General features: G+C 48.8%; 1 non-coding gene across 1 annotated transcript; it reads left to right on the top strand.

Moving 5' to 3' along the window:
- Positions 1-5,548: 5,548 nt before the first annotated feature.
- On the top strand, positions 5,549-8,065 carry LOC109736170 (uncharacterized). Its single transcript, XR_012182662.1, has 3 exons — positions 5,549-6,304; positions 7,107-7,598; positions 7,922-8,065. It is a non-coding gene; the product is annotated as an uncharacterized protein (transcript).
- Positions 8,066-12,644: the final 4,579 nt, after the last annotated feature.

Below are 12,644 nucleotides of genomic sequence, written 5' to 3' on the forward strand. Positions count from 1 at the left end.
CAATTATTGAGGTTTAAAACTAGTCCCATAGGTAAATGTAGAGGTAGCATGCCGACGGCGATCACATCGACCTTGGAACCATTCCCGACGCGCATCGTCACCTCGTCCTTCGCCAGTCTTCGCTTATTCCGCAGCTCCCGCTTTGAGTTACAAATATGAGCAACCGCACCGGTATCAAATACCCAGGAGCTACTACGAGCGCTGGTTAGGTACACATCTATAACATGTATATCACATATACGTTTGGTGTTGCCGGCCTTCTTATCCGCTAAGTACTTGGGGCAGTTCCGCTTCCAGTGACCGTTTCCCTTGCAATAAAAGCACTCAGTTTCAGGTTGGGGTCCATTCTTTGTCTTCTTCCCGGCAGCTTGCTTACCGGGCGTGGCAACTCCCTTGCCGTCTTTCTTGAAGTTCTTCTTACCCTTGCCTTTCTTGAACTTAGTGGTTTTATTCACCATCAACACTTGATGTTCCTTTTTGATCTCCACCTCCGCTAATTTCAGCATTGAATATACCTCAGGAATGGTCTTTTCCATCCCCTGCATATTGAAGTTCATCACAAAGCTCTTGTAGCTAGGTGGGAGCGACTGAAGGATTCTGTCAACGACCGCGTCATCCGGGAGATTAACTCCCAGCTGAGACAAGCGGTTGTGCAACCCAGACATTTTGAGTATGTGTTCGCTGACGGAACTATTCTCCTCCATCTTACAACTGTAGAACTTGTCGGAGACTTCATATCTCTCGACCCGGGCATGAGCTTGGAAAACCATTTTCAGCTCTTGGAACATCTCATATGCTCCGTGCTGCTCAAAACGCTTTTGGAGCCCCGGTTCTAAGCTGTAAAGCATGCCGCACTGAACCAGGGAGTAATCATCACTACGTGACTGCCAGGCGTTCAGAATGTCTTGAGTTGCTGGGAAAACAGGTGCATCACCTAGCGGTGCTTCAAGGACATATGCTTTGTTGGTAGCTATGAGGATAATCCTCAGGTTACGGACCCAGTCTGTGTAGTTGCTACCATCGTCTTTCAACTTGGTTTTCTCTAGGAATGCGTTAAAGTTGAGGGCAACATTAGCGTGGGCCATTTGATCTACAAGACATATTGTAAAGGTTTTTTAGACTAAGTTCATGATAATGAAGTTCATCTAATCAAATTATTAACGAACTCCCACTCAGACAGACATCCCTCTAGTCATCTAAGTGATACATGATCCGAGTCAACTAGGTCGTGTCCGATCATCACGTGAGACGGACTAGTCATCATCGGTGAACATCTTCATGTTGATCGTATCTGCTATACGACTCATGTTCGACCTTTCGGTCTCTTGTGTTCCGAGGCCATGTCTGTACATGCTAGGCTCGTCAAGTCAACCTAAGTGTATTGCGTGTGTAAATCTGGCTTACACCCGTTGTATGCGAACGTTAGAACCTATCACACCTGATCATCACGTGGTGCTTCGGAACAACGAACCTTCGCAACGGTGCACAGTTAGGGGGAACACTTTCTTGAAATTTTAGCGAGGGATCATCTTATTTATGCTACCGTCGTTCTAAGCAAATAAGATGTAAAACATGATAAACATCACATGCAATCAAATAGTGACATGATATGGCCAATATCATTTTGCTCCTTTTGATCTCCATCTTCAGGGCACCATGTTCATCATCGTCACCGGCATGACACCATGATCTCCATCATCGTGTCTTCATGAAGTTGTCTCGTCAACTATTACTTCTACTACTATGGCTAACGGTTAGCAATAAAGTAAAGTAATTACATGACGTTCCAGTTGACATGCAGGTCATAAATAAATTAAGACAACTCCTATGGCTCTTGCCGGTTGTCATACTCATCGACATGCAAGTCGTGATTCCTATTACAAGAACATGATCAATCTCATACATCACCTATATCATTCATCACATCCTTCTGGCCATATCGCATCACATGACACTTGCTGCAAAAACAAGTTAGACGTCCTCTAATTGTTGTTGCAAACTTTTACGTGGCTGCTATAGGTTTCTAGCAAGAACGATTCTTACCTACGCCAAAACCACAACGTGATATGCCAATTTCTATTTACCCTTCATAAGGACCCTTTTCATCGAATCCGATCCGACTAAAGTGGGAGAGACAGACACCCGCTAGCCACCTTATGCAACTAGTGCATGTCAGTCGGTGGAACCTGTCTCACGTAAGCGTACGTGTAAGGTCGGTCCGGGCAGCTTCATCCCACGATGCCGTCGAATCAAGATAAGACTAGTAACGGCAAGTAAATTGACAAAATCAACACCCACAACAACTTGTGTTCTACTCGTGCATAGAAACTACGCATAGACCTAGCTCATGATGCCACTGTTGGGGATCATAGCAGAAATTAAAATTTTCTACGCATCACCAAGATCAATCTATGGAGTTTACTAGCAACGAGAGGGGAGGAGTGCATCTACATACCCTTGTAGATCGCGAGCGGAAGCGTTCAAGAGAATGGGGTTGATGGAGTCGTACTCGTCGTGATCCAAATCACCGATGATCCAAGCGCCGAACGGACGGCACCTCCGCGTTCAACACACGTACGGAGCGGTGAAGTCTCCCACGCCTTGATCCAGCAAGGAGGAGGGAGAGGTTGAGGAAGAAGGCTCCAACAGCAGCACGACGGCGTGGTGGTGGTCGAGTGACAGTTCTCCGGTAGGGCTTCGCCAAGCACACGCGAAGGAGGAGAGGTGTTGGGGAGGGGAGGGGCTGCGCCTTGGATGTGGTGCTGCAGCCCTCCCCTCACCCCTCTATTTATAGGGAGAAGGGGGAAGGGGGGCGGCCCCTTTAGATGGGATCTAGAGGGGGGGGGGGCGGCGGCCAAGGGGGAGGTGGCTTGCCTCCCAAGCAAGGGGCCGCCCCCCTTTACGGTTTCCCCCAAACCCTAGGCGCATGGGCCCTAGGGGGGTTGGTGCCCAGCCCACTAAGGGCTGGTTCCCTTCCACCTACAGCCCATAAGGCCCTCCGGGGCAGGTGGACCCTCCCGGTGGACCCCCGGAACCCCTCCGGTGGTCCCGGTACAATACCGATATACCCCCGAATATTTCTGGTGACCGTATGGTGAATTCCCATATATAAATCTTTACCTCCGGACCATTCCGGAACTCCTCGTGACGTCCGGGATCTCATCCGGGACTCCGAACAACATTCGGTAATCACATACAAACCTTCCTTATAACCCTAGCATCATCGAACCTTAAGTGTGTAGACCCTACGGGTTCGGGAATCATGCAGACATGACCGAGACACCTCTCTAGCCAATAACCAACAGCGGGATCTGGATACCCTTGTTGGCTCCCACATGTTCCACGATGATCTCATCGGATGAACCACGATGTCGAGGATTCAAGTAATCCCATATACAATTCCCTTTGTCAATCGGCACGTTACTTGCCCGAGATTCGATCGTCGGTATCCCAATACCTCGTTCAATCTCGTTACCGGCAAGTCACTTTACTCGTTCCGTAATGCATGATCCCGTGACTAACTACTTAGTCACATTGAGCTCATTATGATGATGCAATACCGAGTGGGCCCAGAGATACCTCTCCGTCACACGGAGTGACAAATCCCAGTCTCGATCCGAGCCAACCCAACAGACACTTTCGGAGATACCTGTAGTGCACCTTTATAGCCACCCAGTTACGTTGTGACGTTTGGTACACCCAAAGCATTCCTACGGTATCCGGGAGTTGCACGATCTCATGGTCTAAGGAAATGATACTTGACATTAGAAAAGCTTTAGCAAACGAACTACACGATCTAGTGCTATGCTTAGGATTGGGTCTTGTCCATCACATCATTCTCCTAATGATGTGATCCCGTTATCAATGACATCCAATGTCCATGGTCAGGAAACCGTAACCATCTATTGATCAACGAGCTAGTCAACTAGAGGCTCACTAGAGACATGTTATGGTCTATGTATTCACGTATGTATTACGATTTCCGGATAACACAATTAAAGCATGAACAATAGACAATTATCATGAACAAGGAAATATAATAATAACCATTTTATTATTGCCTCTAGGGCATATTTCCAACAGTGCCCTCCTCGAACTTCGGTTGGAGCCACTACAAAAAAAAGACACATCCGTGACATTTTGGGCCAAACCAAAACTTTTTCTGTCATACTTATGACACTTTTATGACGATAATTATGAAAAAAACTCGGTATCATCATAGATGTGGTGGGCTCCTACTTCTATGACAAGAAATCATGATAGAAAATGGGCTTTTCGTCCTGGGCGGGCCGGAGACACAACTGCATGACATTCTTTGGGCCGTCCATGACGGAAAAAACCGTGGTAGAAGCTAGGGCAAGGAAAATATCGGGGTGTTCTCGGTTACAGTGGGTGGTCAGGGCCGAGCGATGCGCGTTTCTCTCGTACACGCACGCGCGTGGGTGCGAGGCGTTGGGCTCTAACTGAACCCGAGCGAGGCGTTCCCCTACTGAACCCGAGCGATTGCACTGCAGGCTACGCGTTACTGAACCCGAGCGATCAATCGATGGCTGTTAACTGAACCCGATCGGGCGATTCCTTCGCTACTGCTGCTAACTAAAGCCGATTGATACGGCCGTTGGATGGACATCGTACGGTCACTGGAGCTAGAATCGTTCATATTGACTAAGTTGACAAAGCACTCTGTCCCCGTCAACTTAGCAGGCCCACAAGTCAGCCTCCCACCAAGGTGGGTCCCAACTAGCAGGGGGAGTATTCATTTTTTTGTGCGTAATAAGGAGGCACTTTCGGTGCGTCCGAGCTGACAGCGGGGGAACGTTTTTTTCGCGAAATACGGTGGCCTGTCCGGTGGGTCCCAACAGTCAGGGGGAAACGTTTTTTTTCGCCAAATACGGTGGCCCTTCTGGTGGGTCCCTGCTATCAGGTGGAGGAATAATTATTTTCCGCGTAATAAGGAGGCACTTCCTTGCGGCTGCCGTGGACCCAGCTGTCAGCCTCTCCACGTACAGTACTCTTCCGATGGAAGTCGGTCGTTGACCACATTGACCACGCCACGCCGAGAGCACCACGACGGTGGACGGCGGCGAGGCCTAGGAAGGGGACGACGCGGAGCCGGGGAAGACGCGGCAGTGGATGCCCACGCGGAGAGGAGTACGAGGGTTCACTGGTTCGGCTGCGGTGTGAGGCTGCCGTTGCCGTAGAATAACAGGGGGTGTGGGTGAGTGGAGGGATGGCCTGGCCAGCCACTACTAGAAAAATGGCTATAGCCAATATCCCTATTAGTGGCGCACCATGGTGGTGGTGCGCCACTGCTATATAGAAGTGGCGCACCAGAAGCAGGTGCGCCATTGTTATTTTTTAGTAGTGGCACACCTTTAGTCCAATGCGCCATTGCTATTTTTTCCCCGGGTCCACCCCCTTCTCCAGGTTTACCAATGGCGCACCTTTGCCAGGTGCGCCATTGATATTTTAGATAGCAATGGCGCATCTAGCAAAGGTGCGCCATTGGTAAGCCAGGGGAGGTGGGCATTTTTGTGTAGCAATGGCGCACCACCCCTGGTGCGCCATTGCTATGTGCTGCACCGACCGGCCCTGATTCGAGAGAATCCAATCCAACCAAAGCAACACAACACAACACAACGCTTCCTCCTCCTCTCCCCTCGAATCGATCCCCTCCAAACCCGCCGCCGCCGCCGTGGACCTCCTATCCCCATCCCCACCGGCGTTCTCGTCTCCTCTAGCCTCACCGTCGACCTCCCGCCCCGCCCTGCATCCCGTCGCCGGCGCCCCCACCCTCTCCCCTCTCCGTCTCTTCCTAGGAGGGAGCGAGGCCTCAGATCCACAGGCCGCGGCAACCACCACCACCGCGTCCTACTCCTTCCACCCCACCTAGCCGCCCTCCGCCTCCACAGCTCTCCGTCCCTCCCTCCCTCCTCGCGCCCGCAGCCATGTCGACCGAGCTCAGGACCCCTCTCCTCCAAGACCAAAACGCAGGCAGCAGGCCAGGGCGACTTCAGCGCTTCCCTTCTCCTGGACGGCAGTTTAGTCGTGTTGGTCGTGCGCTCCCACAACCAGAGAGGAGGGGAGAGGAGGCGGAGATGCTGCTGCTGCACGGGCTGACGGGGAAGAACAAGCAGGCGTGGAAGGAGGGCAAGATCCGCGGCACGGCGGTGCTGGTCAAGAGCGGCGTGCTCGACCTCGGCGACTTCAACTCATCCGTCCTCGACGACGTCCACAAGATCCTCGACGGCCAAGGACGATGGCGTCTCCTTCCATCTCGTCAGCGCCACCGCACCCAACCCCCGTAAGCAGTCGCCTCCTCTCCCTTCCTCTCACCCCCGCCGTGCATCTCTGAACTCACCACGCCGTCTCCTTCCCTACACCGCGTGCATTTCAATTTTCCTCTTGGCCATTGCAATCTGTACTGTTGATTTCAATCCAAAATAAAAGAACAAGCAGTGCAGATTTGGTTCCTTTTCTTTTCTTGCCGGAGCCAATATTTGTAATTTATACAGTTTTTATATTTCCAAAAGGGAGATGCAATCAACGATGGCAGGGGAGTCAGTTTTTCCGGGTCACGTTTGAGTGGTCGAATGACTCACAGGGCATCACCAGCACCATTCCGAGTTCTTCCTCAAGACGCCCACCCTCGACGGCGTTCTCGCAACAAGAGTTCTCGCATGTGTTTCAGTTTGCCTCTGGCGTTCTCGCGACAATCTGTACTAGCTGCCATCTGTATTGATTTCAGTTTTAAAAAAAAGACGATCTGTATTGATTTTGATTCGTTTCCTTTTCTTGGCGGATGCACGACCTGTTTCCTATGTATGTATAGGTACACTTACTATGTTTTCAAAGTTGGCTGGCACAGAGCAAAGTCATCAACCAATGCCATCTTCCAGTCATTCTTTGTTTATCTGAATCACTCACTGTAATTTGTAGTACTTGGAAATTTACTTGTGGCAGTCTGAAGCTTTATTTTAGTAATATACTTGGAGAACTCCAAATTGATTTTGAGAGCAGACCATGTTGATAAACTATAACACTTCATCTTGTCGTTCCTACTCAGACCCCCCCTGCTGACCTGCTTCCTTTACTAATCTAATCAGGGATTGAAGGTTGTCAACAAAGAAAGGAAGAAAGAAAGAAAGATCCATTTCTCCATGGAAGGAGGAAGGGACATCTTGATCGCAAGTGACTGACTGGAAGCAACCGAGGGAGGTAAGGTGCATGCATATTCAACTTGCCGGTTTTCCAAGTTTTTGTTTAATAAACTTGTGGGTCGACACGGCCGGCGTTGCTGGATGGCATGGCATGTCACGCCCGCGCCTGCAAGTCCTGTGTGTAGCAATGGCGCAACTTAGTGGATCCTTTTAATTTAGGATCTATTCCCCTACTCTCTGAATATTGTTTCCATAAGCTCCATTTTATCTTCAGTTACCTCAACTTGTACAATGTTAAGTGAGTTATCAAAACGGTGAATTACTGTATTTTGTACAATGTTGGTTAACACTTAACTTGACTATTCTTCATTTTGAAACATTAGCCGGCAACCTCTCCGACATGCTGCTCACGACCACCTCCCCAACCAGATGCTGTTGGTAAGCTCTCTCTTCTCCCCCTCCATCTATTTGCGAAGCACACATGTATGCAAGATGGAAATCCATCTATTTAACTCGATTTTGCTGAAAAATGTTTCTTTTTATCCTGTTGGATGTGTAGGCAGTAGAGGAAGTATGGATGTTAATTTTGTTTCACTCAATAAAATCCTTGTGTGTGCTAATTATGCATTGGCAGTAGGCAGTAGACTTAGCCATTTGTCGATAAAATCCTTGTGTGTGCTAAGTATGGATGTTAATTTTGTTTCACTCAATTTCACTTCTCTACAATGTTCATTCTCACATATTTCTATCATTCTTTGCAGGGATAAAGTAAAGAAAAAGAAGAAAAGATTACTAGAAGATTAGTTTTAGAATTTTCTTTTATTTCCTTGTAATTTTTCTTTTATTGGATACTTGTAAAGACATTGTAATATTCTTACTATAATAAAAATTATGATTCTATTTCATTTTTTGTTTTTAAATTATTTTTCCTTATAGGTTGTTTTCTGTAAATTTGGATTTTTTTTGTTTTCCAAATACATTACTAGTGGCGCATTTCAGCCCTTATTAGTGGCGCACCTTCCTTTATTACTAGTGGCGCACCTATAAGGCTATTAATGGCGCACCTAGAGGGAATACTAGTGGAGCACCTAAGGGTTAGTAGTGGCGCACCAGAGGTGCGCCATTAGTATCTCGTATACTAATGGCGCACCAGGGGTGCGCCATTAGTATTAATTACTAGTGGCATGGTACTAGTGGCGCACCAGTAGTGCGCCATTAGTAGGCAAAACTGGTGCCCCCACTAGTAGGCCTTTTCCTAGTAGTGAGCGGTGGGAGTAGTATGGGGGCGGTGAGGCCTCCGCGGCAGCACAGCCGGCCACGGGAGGCAGGAGCAGGCGGCACGACCGGCGTTGCTTTAGGCGGCTGGAGCAAGAAGACCAGAGGTTGAAGAAGCACTATGGCCGTTGAATGGACATCGTACGGTCACTGGAGCTAAAATCGTTCATATTGACTAAGTTGACAAAGCCCTCCGTCCCCGTCAACTTAGTAGACCCACAAGTCAGCCACCCACTATGGTGGGTCCCAGCTAGCAGGGGGTATTCATTTTTTGTGCGTAATAAGGAGGCACTTCCTTGCGTGCGAAGATATAGCTGGTGGGTCCGACCTGTCAGCGGGGGGGGGGGGACATTTTTTTCGTGAAATGCAGAAGCCCTTCCCGTGGGTCCTAGCTGTCAGGTGGAGGAATCATTATTTTACGCGTAATAAGGAGGCATTTCCTTGCGTGCGGCCATGGACCCAGCTGTCAGCCTCTCCACGTACGGGCCACTTCCGATGGATGTCGTTCATTGACCACATTGACCAGGCCGCGCTGAGAGCACCAGGGCGGTGGACGACGGCGAGGCCTAGGAAGGGAACGACATGGAGCCAGGGAAGACTCGGCAGTTGTTTCCCATGCGGAGGAGTACGAGGGTTTACTGGTTCGTCTGCCGTCCCCAGAGAATAACAGCAAGTGTGGGTGAGTAGAGGGATGGCTAGGCCAGCGATGGGATTACGGTGGGGCGGTGAGGCCTGCGCGGCAGCATAGCCGGCCGCGGGAGGAGGGAGCAGGTAGTCCCGCCGGTGCTTGTTTGAGTGGCTGGAGCAGGAAGAGCAGAGATTGAAGAAGCACGACAGCTGTTGGATGGACATCCAACAGTCACTGCTCTCATGTGTTGACTAAGTTGACACGACGTTGCGTGTGCGTCAACCTTTTTTTAGGAAAGCATACGCGTCAACATGTAGTAGGCGCACAAGTCAGCCTCAAATCTGTGGAAAACAACATAGATCCCATCTGCCATTATTTCTAATAATGTACATCCCATTTGCTAATTCTTAAGAATTTGTTTGGATCCCATCTTCTTTTTGTTAGCATTACACCCCATATTGTGGCCACGGTTAAAAAGTATACGAAATTTTGCATATTTTGGTGCGGTCAACTGTTTTTAATCCCGAGAGTACATAGTAGTCAGAAAGAGAGAGAGAGAGATATACAGAGAGAGCATGTGCGTGAGACACCCCGACACCCCGGGAGAGATTGTGAGCATGTGTGAAAGAGAAATGCCGATGCATATAAAGTGTGTGCACTTATGCGTTAGATAGAGAGATATATAGTGCGTTTGTGAGAACGGGCCGAGGCATAGTGCATCTACGTGTAAAAGGCGGTTCTACGCATTAAATTAAAATATAAATGGCATTATTATTTTTGGATGAGATGATGAATTTTGCAAATTGCGTATGGACGAAAATCGGTCTATCAGACACCCATACTCTATTGAATTCTAGCATGTGCATGTGTTTATTTCGTATTATCGATCCATAGAGTGAGAGCGGTTTGAAATACAGGCAATGGATGCTTTTGCAATTCATATATAAACATTAATTAGTGCACTCCATGTTGTTAGTGTGAAGCACTTTATACATTTGTCACTTGCATGGATACATTCCAAATTGCTAGCTATGAAATAGAATACATGTCGAATTCAACATAAAGGGGGTTTTGAAGATTCGAATTCATAGGAAGTGCATTCATCTATTTGAACCCGAGATAATGGCATTTGTAAATTAGATGTAAAAGGGGGCATCAATCTTTGTTGTGCGTTTGAACATGCGATATATATTCATACGCATGTCTAATTTTTTTTTGCAACCAAGGAGATTATATCTGGAACCATGCATGAACTGAGGTAAGTTGCATATTTTTTAATATATACTCGTGTACAATGTATATTCAAATGTACCCCCTCCATTCCAAAATAATCGTAGCTTTAGGATTTTCAAGAGTAAAGATTTGTGAAGTTTGACAAATCCTGAAAGTTCAATTCAAGAGAACCGAAAACGTTAATGCTTCTGCTCCTAAATATTGAACGAAGCGCCAAATAGGCCTCTGGTCACCCGAAACCACGCGAGACTATGTTTGGTGGTAGGAAATTACTGTCCTGACTCTGGCCCGTGTAGCCTATCGGCCCGATGTCCAAAGGTCTAAAACGGGGTAGGTTTGTAACTTCACCAAGACGCCAGTCTCAACCGCCTCCGAGAAGCATTCATACGCCGTGGGCGCCTAAACACCCATGCGCTCGACCGAAATCTATCCCGCCCACATTTGGGACACCTGAGATTACTGTCCTAGCCCCAACCCGCAATATGTCCGAAATTTCAGATGGGGGCAAAGTTTGTAACTTTCCCCAAATTTCAAACAAGCGCGTCCCAAACCAAAACATTGTTCCCCCTTAGTTCCCCGCCTCCCTCCGTTTCCCCATTCATACTCCATGGGCGCCAAAACGCCCTCTCCACCAGCCGCGAAACCCCAGCCTCCTCCGTCCTCCACCCCATAGCGCCCAATCCACCACCGCCCTCCTCCATCACGCCGGAGCCAGTACCCCAACGTCGTCGTCCAATGCAACAGCAACCGCAACGCCCTCAACGACTTAGCAGCTGAAGCCGAGGCAGAGCTGTCTCCACGACGCCGGCGCCAACGTGCGCCGTACCAGAACCACTCCGACTACGCCGTCCTGCGCCTCACTGCTGCCGCTCCACTTTCGCAACCGTCCACCGCACCGGAGCTGTTCCCGCTACGCCGTCATTCGCCGCCTCGGATCTGGTTCCCCGCCGCCGATAGACGGCCACCGCACCACACTCAACAACTTGGCCATGGGTTCGTCCAAGGCTCCACCGTGCTCCACAACTTCTCGTTTCCAGCGAACCACAAGAAGATCGTTGGAAAAACAGAAGGAGGACACAACACTGCCAGCAGAAAGAGGTACTCCTCTTCCCTTATTCGTGCAAACCTTACGTCTCTGCTCACACCGTATTCATCCCACCAAAGAAAGTAGTTGAGCGCTTCTTACTGCATCTTCTTCGTGATACTAAATGCACAAGGTTTCCTCCCTTTACTATTTCACCTTTGCTAGAGGTCAGTAGCCCGCCTGGATTTCAATTCAGGGTCAGTCAAACCGCAATTAAAAGAAGCAGCACCCGCTTAGGCGCGCAGAGCACCTAGTCCGCCTGTTCGCCGGGGAAGCGCATCAGTGTCTATCATAGGGGTGTGGGGCGCAGGAGCTGCTTGCGCCCGATCTGGAGGTCGGCGGGGCTTGAATGGATGGCCGGGGGGGGGGGGGTGCCAAGCATGACGGTGCGGTGAGGTCGAGGGGAGGGCGCAGGCAGGGGACTGGGCCGGTGGTCGCTGGCGTTTCGAGGAAGATCGTCAACACTGACTGGCTGGAGGTAGATGAAGGCGATCTGCCCGTTCTTTGTACATCGGACGGTGCAGAAAAAATGGACTGACCTATTTGTTTCCAGTCGACTGTTATTTTCATAGAATCCTGTAGTAATTTAGTGTGCCATGCATGTTGTAGAGCTATCATATGTCTCCCGTCATTTATTTCGCACCGACCTGCTATCTGCTACCTTTACACTGTACTAATTGTGCACACACTTCACCCATACTCACACTATTGTTTTTTTATGCATGGGTATTTCAGACTCTGACGCAGTGTTGATGAATGCAGAAAAGAAAAGACAGAAGTCGCTCCAGTGTAATTTGAAGATAAGCACTAAGCGTTTCAGCAGTTGGAGACAGTAAACATAGCTCTGCAGTTGATGATCTCAATTGCCACACACAACCATCCCAGGTGCTTGCTTTAACTTCGCGCTGTCAAATGTGGTTGCATGTTGCATATGGTGTCTAGCTTGTATTGCTTCTAGTTTGGTTAAATTGCATCTGCTTACTTTACACATTATACCTTTGATAATGACATGCCTTCCTGTTTTTGATACATACTACATATGTCTATTAACCATGTTCGTACATCAAACTAATGCTCTTTTGTATCCCTCATCAATCACTTATGATGAGACAGTCACCCCAGTGGGTTACTGTGAGACGCCCTACTCGTTTAAAGAGTGCAGTGTCATCCTCCCCACATGATTCTCAAGAAACAGCAAGGCTAAATGAAGATAGTCAACGTAGCTCTCTAGTTGATGCCCGCAATTCCCCCACACCACCATCGC

The sequence above is a fragment of the Aegilops tauschii genome, chromosome 4 (assembly GCF_002575655.3).
Source record: "Aegilops tauschii subsp. strangulata cultivar AL8/78 chromosome 4, Aet v6.0, whole genome shotgun sequence".
Taxonomy (NCBI): Eukaryota; Viridiplantae; Streptophyta; class Magnoliopsida; order Poales; family Poaceae; genus Aegilops; species Aegilops tauschii.